The sequence below is a fragment of the Varanus komodoensis genome, unplaced genomic scaffold, assembly GCF_004798865.1.
Source record: "Varanus komodoensis strain SLA01 unplaced genomic scaffold, ASM479886v1 scaffold19, whole genome shotgun sequence".
In the NCBI taxonomy this organism is placed as follows: domain Eukaryota; kingdom Metazoa; phylum Chordata; class Lepidosauria; order Squamata; family Varanidae; genus Varanus; species Varanus komodoensis.
The window spans coordinates 17,895,446-17,907,860 of record NW_025335550.1 but is presented as its reverse complement, the minus strand read 5'-3'; positions in this window follow the sequence as shown (position 1 = coordinate 17,907,860).

The following is a 12,415-nucleotide window of genomic DNA, read 5'->3' as shown; positions in this document are numbered from 1 at the left end:
CAGTCTTCCCTGTTTATTTCCCAGACAAATGACTATCATCAACCCCTCGCCTGCCAAATACTTAAGACCCGTACCCCTTCCTCATTAACAATACATTATCAGTGGACAAGACATACAGAAGTAAAGCTTTGAATAAGATGGTGAGGTTTTCCTTGGGCATCATATATTCAAAGAGGTAATGACCGTCATATTGTGATCCCAGAGGATGTAGTTTTTTCAGTACTGGGGCCAGAATAGATTGAGAATAGAGTACGCAGGCTTCACTGAATTTTAGAAGTCTCTCTCCAATGAAGAATTCTGTAAAACTCAAAATGTGCATACTTCCTATGTTGGACCAGTAACTCATATGTATATCTATTTTGTTTTTATTTGCCATGAAAACATTAAAACAACTTACTGTGTTGGGGGAGTGTGCTTGTGTTAATCGTTGGTAATAAGAAACAAGATCTTGCAGTTCACACTACAAGGAGAATCCATCCCACTTGTGTGCAAAATCTGGGTCACAGCTTAGATTATTAGATCAGTACAGCAGCAAATACTTAACCATCCTGACCTGTACTTTCGCTGGAAGGTCACCTAAGCTGGATCTGGCATAACTTGTCATTGAGTGTCCCTTTGAAAGGCCTCTTGGGATTAGTGGACAAGCTACACCATCTTGTCAAAGGGGGCGTTTGTCAATCCCCTCCTCCCCACCCTCTTCCAGGTAAGTTTCTAGTCTGATCTACATGCTGCACTTCGAAGGACAAAAGGCAGTCCTGGATTAGATGCAGCGTTCCAGTTTCTCAGAATCTTTGCTTTCACATTAGGGGGGGGGGGGGGGGAAGCTTCTAGCTCTTACTATTGTAAATTTCTGGCTAAGTTGTTGAAAATGATCAAGTTTATCCTGCACATTTATGTAGAACTAAGCTCCACAGGGTCTACTTCTGAGTAGTTATGTGCAGTATTGTACTGTCAAGCTTTTGTGCAGGATGACAAGCACACATTTTTAAAAAGCATTTAACCTGTTCATTCCACAGTTTGACTCCAACCCTAGGCATTCTTTCCTGAGAATAAGCTCGCTGTCAGGTGGACAGACTCATCTGTGTTCAGCTTGGGTCCATGTTGTGTGTGCTGATTCATTCTGTCACATCTTGTTTCCACATTAGTCTTCAGCATTCTTTATTTTAATGTACTGGGGTCTTATTTTTTGAGGACAAGATTCTATTGCAAATTTGAAGAAGGGTAAAGCAAAGAAAATGGCACTTTCATCCACATATCAGAAAAGTCAGTCTTGGGTGGGCTTGTTTAATGCAGATTGGGCTTCCCTAATTATTTGCACTGCTGATTGCATATGTCCAACTAATAAAACATAAACGAGCTCTTCTGCTAGCTACAGTTACCCTTTTAGATACAACATTTAGGACTTTTTTTAGAAATGCAAACAATCTTTTGAAAAAGGGGCTTATATGAAGCTATTAGCCTGAAGTAGGAATCTCATCAGTTAGGAAAAACAGTTTGTTCTTTCCAACAGTTTGGAAAGGAGTAAAATTCTGCCTGCCATTCTTCTCCTCACTTTAATGTATGTTGCCTACTGCTTCCAATTGATTAGTATAGATAACTCAAAAACTGTCTCCTATGGCAAGGGAGGCCATCTTGTGGCTCTGAAGATGATTTCATCGACAAATTTCCCACCCCTTTCCTGCAGAAATACTTGCTTGATTTCATCTATCTTTGAAGCCTTTTGAATTTAGGTAATCTGTAATAAATTTGAAAGTTTCATTTACTACCCTGCTCAGCCATCAGACAAGGGAATGCCCGCTGCCATTATATGGGCAATTGGCTTTATCAAAACTTGCCTTTATAGCTCCTTCCCATCTCCATATGTAGTAGAAGTAGAGCAAGTTACTCTCAAAACTGAAAACCTTTGCACCAATAATTTGCAATTCATATGAATGAGTATTCTTGTTTTCATGGTGCAAAGTAATATTTTAGTGCCTTGTTGAAGCTACTGTATTAGCTCCGTGGTGTTGGCTTAGCCCTGAACTGTGAATTGGGATTCTGGCCTTATTTTAGAAATGTCAAATATACAGTGTAATTATCACTGGAGGTATTTAGGAGTAAGTGTTAAGTGGGAAGGAAAGATGGAATCGTCAAGATGTATGCCCTTTTACTCTGTTCTGAATAGTTATCAATAAATTTAGAATCTTACTCCCTTTTTTCCTTCAATGGATTCTGTGGATACAATTCACCCTTTATAATGAGTCAGTGCTTCATTCATACTCTTAAGATAAAAGTGCCTCATTAATTAAGTTCTATTAAAAATAGGTTTTTTACTATAATTTTACAGCCTAAATTCCCTTCATCTCCTTTCTATTTTCATGTGAATTACTTAATCTGCACAGGTGCTGATCATTAGTACTAAGTTTCTTAACCAGAGTTTTCAAACTGTTAACTATCCTGGTTAAGATGGGAACTCCGGTTATTAATAATTAGCCTCAGTGTGAATATTGCACAGAATATTTTCACTGGATCATACAGGTTTTGGGGCCTGTTAAATGGTACCAACCATTACTCTAAGTGAGGAAGGGAAGAAGCAAGGTCAATCTGAACTGTGAATAAAATACGTATTTGTCCCTTGCTGGCTGGAGTTACATAAAAAGAACCAAAACAGAACACTTACAGAACCTCCTGTAATGGCTAGTCAATTTCTGATCTCGAGTGAATAATTCACTTGGAAAATGAAGGTTGTCTGCTCAGCGCTTGTGTATATATTTACAGTGCCTTGCCAGAAGTATTTACCCTTTGGACTTTATACATTCTGTTTCAACCTGGAATTACAATGGATTTAATTGGCATTACCACCATTTGATGTACACAAGATATTCAACACTGCAAAGGTGCAAAAATATTTTTATTGTGGCACAAAAGCTAGGTAAACAACTGGTACTTGAAATTAAATCAATTTCAATTCCTGCTTGTAACACAACAAAGAGTGGAAAAGTCAATGTGACTGAGTAGAAAGGATAGTAATGGTTGACTTAACAGCAATTTTTTAAACTTGATAGTCTGTGTAACATTTCTTAAAGAACCCTTAGTGTTTGTTTTTTAAACTCTTGTGTTATTAAGATAATAGTACAATTAATAAAAGGTGGAAAAGTCATAGGGGGTGAACACTTAATGCAAGGCACTGTATGTCCTATCTCACCTTTCCTGGGTGTTGCTTAACTTAGACTTAATTTTGTCATTTAAAGTGATTTGAAGGTTTTCTTCAAGGTTTTTTTTTATTTTTTATTTATTTGGGATGGGAGATATGCATAAAATGTCATATGAAATCTGCATAAGTGGATGTAGTTTTGTGTGATAATGCCAGCAGGATAAAAATTGCAATTTGCTTTCTACCTGGGGCAGCAGTAATTGCCCTTGGGTAAGTATCTGAGCAGTTCCCGTTTGATGTTTCTCTAAGAAGACTGAACTGAGCGGACAGCCAGCAAAGAGCAGGGAAGTTGGCCACCAACATGGCAGGTGATTCATAAAGGCCTGTCCCATCTACTGAAAGCCTATGGCTGTGCATGCAGAATATAGGGTAGAACAGAGACCCACAATCTGTCGGGATCCATGACCAGGGCATGGGCAGCCAGGGACAAGGCAGGAGCAACAGAGTCCAAACGCAGGGTTTCATGGAAAGTCCGCACCATAGTCATGGTCCAGGCCACGGTCAGGAACCAGGTGAATGCATGAGGGCAGAACAAGGCTGTGGGTCAGGACCAAGGCAAGGGTTGAGAACCAGGAAGACAAACAGGTGGAGGTGCCTTGGATAACGGTTGGAGACACAGCATGGCAAGAGACATGATACAACAGGAACCAAACGCGGCAAGGTGTCAGGCAGGAGAAGAACCGTGGCTTGCAGGAATCCCTGAGCTGTGGGGCAACACGGCAAGGCAGGAGGCAAGGCAAGATCAGCCAAGAGGCAGGCACGACAGCGAGGCAACACGAGGAGGCAGGAACCACAGCAGCAAAAGGGCCTGTGCTGCTGAGGCCAGGTGTGCAGGGAAGAGCTGGCTCTTCCCCAGGACTACCAGCTGGCCCTCAGCGGCAGACTGAGAGGTCCCGCAGGCCTTGGGACTGATCCTGCAAATGTGGGGGTGGTAGCTCTGGTTCTGCCCACCAAAGCAGCCCAGATCCGGACACAGGTGTATGTGGTGATGGCAATATATGGCTTGTCGCTAACAGACAATCAGCCTGTACAAATGTGTAGGAGGTGAACGGGGATCAGTGTCCCAAGTTCCTGCCAGGGTGTTCAGTCGGCTCCTAGGCCTGACAGAATCTGCAGTGGGTGACTTAAAGATGGCAACTGCCTTCCTCGAAAGAACACAACCAGAGCAGTGTTAGAGCCAAGGCCTTTGCAATTCATCATCCCGGTCACCAACTGGATTCCTCTGAGAATCCAAGATCAGGAGGTAACTAGTAGCCCTTCTTTGTTACTTTGCCTGCTCCTCTTCAAAGGCCTTCCAAGCTGATTACTAGCACTGGGTGTTGTGAATTCCATGGATTGTGCTGCTTTTTGTCTGTCCTAAATCTACTACTTAGTTGCATTAGGTTTGATCAGAGAAAAAAAAATGTTGGTCCAGTGTGTATCACTTAAATCTTTCCACATCTACCTTTGTACTACCTCTTCTCGTAGTTTGGAGAGATCCTTTTGTTACTGTTTGCACCCTTTGTAATCCTCTAAAGATCTGAAATCAACTGAAAGTTCCAGCATCAAACATACAAACGTGCCCCTTCTACAGACTTGCACCACTGAGCCATTGTGGCCGGTACGACCAATACTGCAGAATAGCAACAGCTCTCCCGGTTTTCAGATGGGGTTCCTTTCTCCAGCCCTGCCTAGAGGTGCTGGCAAAGGTCTACGATGCAAATCTGCCTCCTCCTAAGTCAGATAGTTGCAAGGTGTAGCTCAGAACTGTTCGCTGTGCCTCGCAGCCAGCCGCCCTCCTGTGTTCAGCCTGAGATTTTTCCCATCTCCGCCTAGAGATGCCTCGGATTTGAACCTGTGGCCTTCCACGTGCACAGCATGGGCTTTGCCACCAGCCTATGGCTCCTGCCGGCTGATTGCAATGTTTATTACACCAAGTGCTTTCAGGCACAGTCTGCACTGACGTGCAAATGCCTTGTTTTATAGAAACATGCTAAATTGCAGTGCTTCTTGTCGCCATGTTTGTTGTGGGGCAGAAGTAGATCTTCATAAAACTTGCAGTTCCTTTTGTGTGACTTGCGGTGAGTGTACACCCATGAGAAATGTGCTGAAACTAGGACTGCAACCTTTAATCAGCAGGTTAATATCTAAAGCTTGAGTTAATTAATGAGTAGGGACCACTTTTAATTAGGCTGAAAGTTAAATATGTTCTTGTTGCTGGTGTGTCACAGTTATATGGAAAGTAAAACAAATTATTAAAGATGTTAATTCCCAACAATTAGTGGCAGCTTTTATTTACAAAATTATAGGTTGCCTAGCGTTTCCTTCCTTTTCCTAAGAAAACACACACAGTCGACACATCTCGAAAGAGGTGAAGAAACGCAAGTCCATGTGCTTCCTGTGCCCCCGGGAGAACACCAGGGCAACCCACCAGATGCCCTTCCTTCTCTGCCCCCTCCTCCTCGGCCTCTACACCGGCTGCCAACAAGAGGGCCTGTGCTTTTCTCTGAGCAGCAAATGGCGGGTGCTCGTGGCTCAGCCCAAGCTGAAACCGCTCAGAGGGGTTGAGCCTTCAGCCCTGCTGCAGTCCCAGTCTGGATCGGCCCCCTCTTGCCTGCTCTCTGCACTGCGGAGGAGCACCTTCTAATTCATTCTAGTTATAGGTCTTTCTAATGCTTATTGCAGACGGGTGCAGTCCTGGTTGGGACTCTAGTGGGAGATAAAGGCTTTCAGCTCCCCACTGCCAAGCCCAAAGCCACGTCTGAGCCCAGAGCCTGCAGTTTTCATTGTAGGGCCGTCAGGGCTTTTTTTCCTCATTCAAAAGCTGCTTAGAATTTAACTCAGAAGCATATAAAATGCAAATCCAGCTAGCGTGCAAAAGCAGGAGTTCCCCATGTGGGACTTGTGGGGGTGCAGTGAAAAAAAACACACACACAAAATGCATAGAGCCTTTGCACAGCTTTCAGTAAAAGTGGACCAAATATTCAAAGAATTATCCATTTGATGTTTTATCCTGTGCATATGGAAAGCATTGTAAGCTCCTCAGTCCATTGCATTACAGAAGGTGAGTATCCTTCCGACTTTGCAGTATCAATCTTTCAGCTGTCAAAAGGGCCCAGAGAATCCATTTCCCCATCCCCAGTTGTTAATTTCTATGAAGAGGGTAAATCATTAAAAAGTCAATTGAATATTACAGAATGTTCCCGTACAAATGTGTCTGTGTAATAACCTCTCTTCACAAGGAAGCAACTTACTAGGCAATGCCAGAGCATATGTTTAAAAGGAGCATGAGCTGTGTTGCACTGACACAATTAGTCAAATTAGACAATCTCTTATAAATGGATGCTAACAGTGCCCCATAGGTAGAAATTGGTTAAATAAGATTCAATATAGGATTCATTCATGTGACAGCCACCAAAGTGGCAATCCATTGATTCTGTGGTGGCCCCAAGTGTTTTTCAAATTCCTAAATGTGCCCACAGGTCCAAAAAGTTTTGGGTCCCCAAAGTTCAAGATTCTTTCTGGAATATCTGAGTATTATCTACCCCCTGATTCAGTGCCATGCTTATAGTTGAAACAAAACAACCTTTTCTTCCCTTCAGGATGTTTCTGTCACTGCCAACTTGCTTAAGTCATTCAACACTAATGCCTGGGTCCACATTTGTCGTCTTGTGTGAGTAAAATTACAGGCACTGACTATTGTGCCTCTCCCTGTTGCTCTGCAGCTCAGCAAAGCTGCATCAGTGACCCATAAAAAAATCTCATGTCTACACAAAATATTTTCTTTTGTACCCCTAACCAGTGTATTGCATTTTTGAGTGATTTTTGCAAAGGTCAGAACTTACGGAAAGCGTTGCCATAGGATGTTGCAGCTAATAGATTAAGGGAACGGGGGAGGGGGGAGTCTCACTTCAAGGTGCAACGACGTATGGAAAACTTTATTTTACAATACGGAAAGCTCTCTCTGCTCACCTTCCCCGCCTTCTTAGTCATCTTACATGATTAGCTAATAGGGCAGCATTCTGAGCACATTAAGTGGCTGAAACACTTCCTACCAACGACTTTTTCTTCTATGATGAAATCCTGTGGTAGGAACAGTTGTCAATGGAAAAGCTCCGGAAGGAAAAAAATTGCGAAGGCTAACACCACTGACGGTTTTGGACTTAAGACCAGCATCCATGAATGCTTTTTTTTCTCTCTCTCTTTCTTTCTTTTATCAAGAAAATAAGGTCAGTTTGGATTCATTTAAAGCATCAGTCCAAGATTTAAATCCACTGACCTGCATCAACTTGTCCCATTCTGAAATGGACCTATTTCTTGTTTGTTCGTTTATTAAAAGCTTTTGCAGACTTTCCCACTACTAGCATCTTGGGTCAGTTTCTTGACCAAGCACACGCATGTTCGCTGCTGTAATAGCAAGTGCATTGTGAGGTGTGCAGCTGTCGGATGTACCTTGCTCCCCAGCCATTTAGAACTTCACCTCCCAACAGCCCCAGCAAGCGTGACTAATGGTCAGGAGTGCTGGGCATCATACTCTAAAATAGTATGAGGGCTCCAGACTTGGGAAAGCTGATTTCGAGCCTTTGTACAGATTCGTATTGATAGATTTATCTAGTTATTAAAGATTTTAAATGCAGCTTTCAGTGTGCATTGGTCTAACAAGTTAGCTGATTTTAGAAAGGGCATTAAAGGCACCCCCCCCCCATTACATTTGTGCTGCAGAATATACCCTTCTTGCCTTTGTGCACTACTTTTGGCCGCTTGGAATATGAGAAACCCTTTCAGCTGCAGGATCCCACAAGAAGGGGGGACCGTGCGACAGACTGAATCTCCATAAGGGTTGCTCTCGTGTACCAAAGGAAATAGCCATTTCTTTCTGCATCTTGTCTCTCCATGGAAGAGCGATGGCTACTCCCGTGCATACCTGTGGGCAGCAAATGAACTTCCCGCCTGTCCTCCAGGGACTTTTGCAGATTTGCTGACAAGGCACATGGCCGCTGCTGCACCTTCTAACGGTTCCTAGCAGCTAGAAGCAAAACAAAGCAGAGGCGGTGGGAAAGTACACCTTGTGCAAAGCCAGCCTTGCAAAATGCAATAATTTTGCATTATTTTCACTTTATTGCTTGTTAAGAGAATGCTGGGTCAGTTTTGTGGGGGAACAGACGAGACAGGCAATTGCACATGAAACTGGAACAGACAGAATGTATGCCTTCCGTCTCTCCCTTCTTGCTAAACGGCTTAATTTGTGGGCTTTTGGGAGATTGCAAAGAGAAGAAAACCGTCCAGCCCCTGGCAAGAGTCGATGCATGACTGCTGGGCTTTGCCGAGTGTGATGGAGTCACAGGCTATAAGCCAAGGTTATCGGGGCTGTCTGGATATCAAACTGCAGTTTGAAGCTTGTTGTTGTTAGTCAGAATTTACAAACCACAGGTTCTTTGTCCTTGCAGTGTGGCCACACTGCAAGAATGCAGATTATATTCATGAAGTTGAGGGCTGAACCGAAGGGAGATAAAAGCCAATGGCTCTGAGCCATGGTTGCCTCCTAAAGACCTGTGAGCTCCGATCACGGTGGTGTAGGTCAGCTGCAGAAACTCAGGCCCTATTCAGCCCTCTACTGTTCCCCAGAAAACCATGTTTCTCCTTCAGCCACTCCTCAGCAAGCACCACTCATCCGGCAGTTTCCTAGCCTCCCCCACCCCTAAATTTAAAAGCTAGCAACACATCTCCCAAGACTTATTTACTGATGATTCAGAGCTAAAATATGCTGATATTTTGGCCCGATTCCTTTTGCCCATCTCGTTTCCTTTCATTCCTGCCCATCACTGCATTCCTGCCCTTGAGAGTGCCTTCAAAATAGATTTTGGTTCTCAGGCCGAAAAGCGCTCAACAGCCTCGTTGGTAGGCGCTTGACCATGGCTAGCACAAAACATGGTCTTTGTAGTGTGGCCGTGCGAGTCCTTGAGATTAACAGCATGAGCAGGTGAGGTGTCTCAACCATCTTACAAATTACGGGAAGCATGTTGCTGAAGCATATCTATTTTCCCCTCTTCTATACTGTGAAAAGGGTGGATTCACCCCCACACACTTTTTACATTCTGTCTCCAGGGTGGGGTGGACTCCACTGTAGCCAGAAACACCTTATTTTGAGTCCCTTCAATAGTAGGTGGAATTCCATGGGGAAATGAAAGTGGGCGGGGGGGGGGGGGAGTTTGGAAACATGATAGTCCTGCACCAAATCAGGGCTGCATGCACTACACATGAGTAAATAAAACTATCCAGCTCAACCACATGCTCTGCACTTGGTATAACATGCACATGAGTGTCTAATGGAGTCCAAAGGCATTTCTGACCCTCTCCTTAAACTTCATTTTGGATTATTCATCATAGGCTAAAAGTATGAAAATGCAGAACTAGTTTGCCATTGCTTTCTTCTGCTCACTGCTAATCAGTAAGCATAATAGTTGTGGATCCAAGATTATATCTCGAAGCTAAAAGCACCAGGGTACACCCATTACAGATGTCACAAGATCTTCCGACCATTTCTCCACCTTGTCTGGACCACCATCACCCACTCTGCAACATAGCCAGACTGTTCCAAGAGAGTTCCAGATTCTTCCCTACATGAAAAAGAGATGTTTGCAGGGGCCAGACTTAGAAACTTATTGTGACCTCCATGGGCATTGCAGCGGGAACTAGAACAATGGCTTATTGCAGCCCCCTCTGAGATATCTGCTAGAAACGAATGGGAGCAAGCATCCAATAGGGCCCAGTGCTACCTAATCGAAGGAGTTGGAAGGTACGTATATAAAGCTGTAACAACCAATAGGATGCCACCTTAGGAGAGTCTAATCATAACCAGAGTACAGCCTGTGCCTTGGCAAGGAGTTGGTAGGCGTCACAAGGTAGCGTCAAGGGGATCTTCAAGGTGAAGAGTAGCACTGTGTTCATTCTTCCTGAAAAGAGTAATGTTGGAGATAAGAAAAAGGGACGTTTGTCTCCAAGTTGCATTATTTGACTGGGGACCAATGATCTCAGCTTTTAGACTCTCTGGCAATCTTCTTGCCAAGAGTAAGGCTTTCATAACCTGGTCAGCTGCCAACCTTTCTAGCTCCTGTCAACCAAGCTGGATATACCTCTACCTTGCAGGTGCTTTCTGTGGCGCTTCCAAGTATGCCCTTCATTTAGGGTAACGGACCGAGGCGGCAAGGTGAACCTGACCCATCCCTCGTAATTATCACTCTAATTCTGTCTTTGGAATGGGAGCCATCAAGTCAAATAGAGCGGAAGTGATTTTAAATCAGGTGGGGAGTGACAAAACCCACCACAACTCACCTTCAGAACAGAATCAACTTAGATTAACCCTGAGGATTTTTTTTTTTTTTTTTTTTTTTTTTGCCCAAGAAATGGCTACCAGGCAGCCCTTTTCATGTGCAATAACAGACAGACAAACAACAACCACGCCATCCTTAGACACGGTCATTTTAAGGGTTCTTCTTTGTTCCTCTGTAATCGGTAGTAGGCTGCAATCATTCACGCAACCCGGCAGTCCACTGAGGCACTGCCTGTGAGGGACTGGTCAGTATAGCACAGACTTCCCCAGGCTGGTGTCCAGCAGATGTCATGAACTGCAGCTCTGGGCTTTCCTGACCATTGGCCGGATTCCCTCGGGCTGGCAGTGCTGGAGGCCAATGCACCTGGAGTGGAATACCAGTTCTACTGGGAAGCTGTGTCTAGGTGATCCAAAGACCATGCCGAGAAGGAAAGGGCTTGCACGTGTGTGCTTTAAACTAGCCGAAGCAGGAAGACACTCCACTTAGGTTCATCTGTTGTCTGATCCAAAGAAAGGATATTATGGAGCCATCTCTTAAGACCTCCTACCATTTGAATGAGATATACCAAAATTCCTAAGGGGTAAAATGGAAAAATGATCCTTTGCTTGTTTCCCTCTGGCAAATGACAAAATGAGCACAGTTTGAGGCTTTTGTTAATACCGCTTTTGCTGGCCTCGGCTCTTGTGGGAGGGCGAGAGGAGCACAATGAACGGAATGCCTCATCGCAGATTCACCAGAAGTGCTTGGCGTGCAGAAATACGGGCTTCAGAGGAGGACAGATCCTTATGTCCTTAACTTGCGAAACATTCAGTGGCATCCCTCCTTTTTCTCTTAGACACTTGATATTTCCTGGATGAAGAGTTTATGATTTCCGTCTATTGTTTTCTTGGTTTGGTTTGGTTTGTTTTTTTGGCTAGTGCAAGGTATCTCCTTGCACAGCTTCAGCCTGGAGTCTATGGAACTGGTCTGATTGTGGCATGTCTGTGATCATCAATCTGAACAGTTGCTTGAACTGCAATGTCTGAGTGGCCTCAGTTGGGACCAGTTAATTCTCTCTCTCTCATGCACACACAACACTTCACAGAATCATGAGAGTTGGAAGGGGCCATGAAGGCCATCCAGTCCACCCCCCTGCTGCTGCAGGACACCACGTCACACCATCCCACTCAGATGGCTGTCCAGTTTCTTCTTGAATGTCTCTAGTGTGGGAGAACCCACAACCTCTCTGGGCAGCTGGTTCCACTGTTGTGTTGCTCTGACAGTGAGGACGCTTTTCCTGAATCTGGGTTGTCTCAACCTGAACGGATTATTCCGTGTCCTACACTCTGGCCTCAGTAAGAAGAGATCTTGACCTTCCTCTTCGTGACAGTCTCTGAGGTACTTGTAGAGTGTTACCATACCCCCTACCCATAGTCTGCTCTCCATATATATACCCAGTTTGCTCCATATATTCTCACAGGGCTTTGTTTCCAGACCCTGGATCATCTTTGTTGCCATCCTCTGAACCCTTTCCAATTTTTCTGCATCTTCCTTAAATTTTGGTGCCCAGAACTGGACACAGTACCCCAAGTGAGGCCTGACTAAGGGAGGTTATAGGGAAATTAGCACTTCTTGTGATTTGGAAGTGATGCTTCTATTAATGCATCCTAAAATAGCATTTGCCCTTTTTGCAGCTGCATCTCATTGTTGGCTCATATTTGTCCATGGAGGTTCCACAGTCCCCTTGGGAGGTTACCCAGTCAGAAAATGATATTAGATTAGTCTGACAAGATTTGTTCTTGAGAAATCCATGTTGGCTTTTATTAATCATTGCATTTTCTTCAAGGTGTTTTCAGACTGATTTTTAAATAATTTCTCCACAATTTTTCCGAGGATTGATGTCAGACTGACCGGTCTGTAGTCCCCAGGTTAT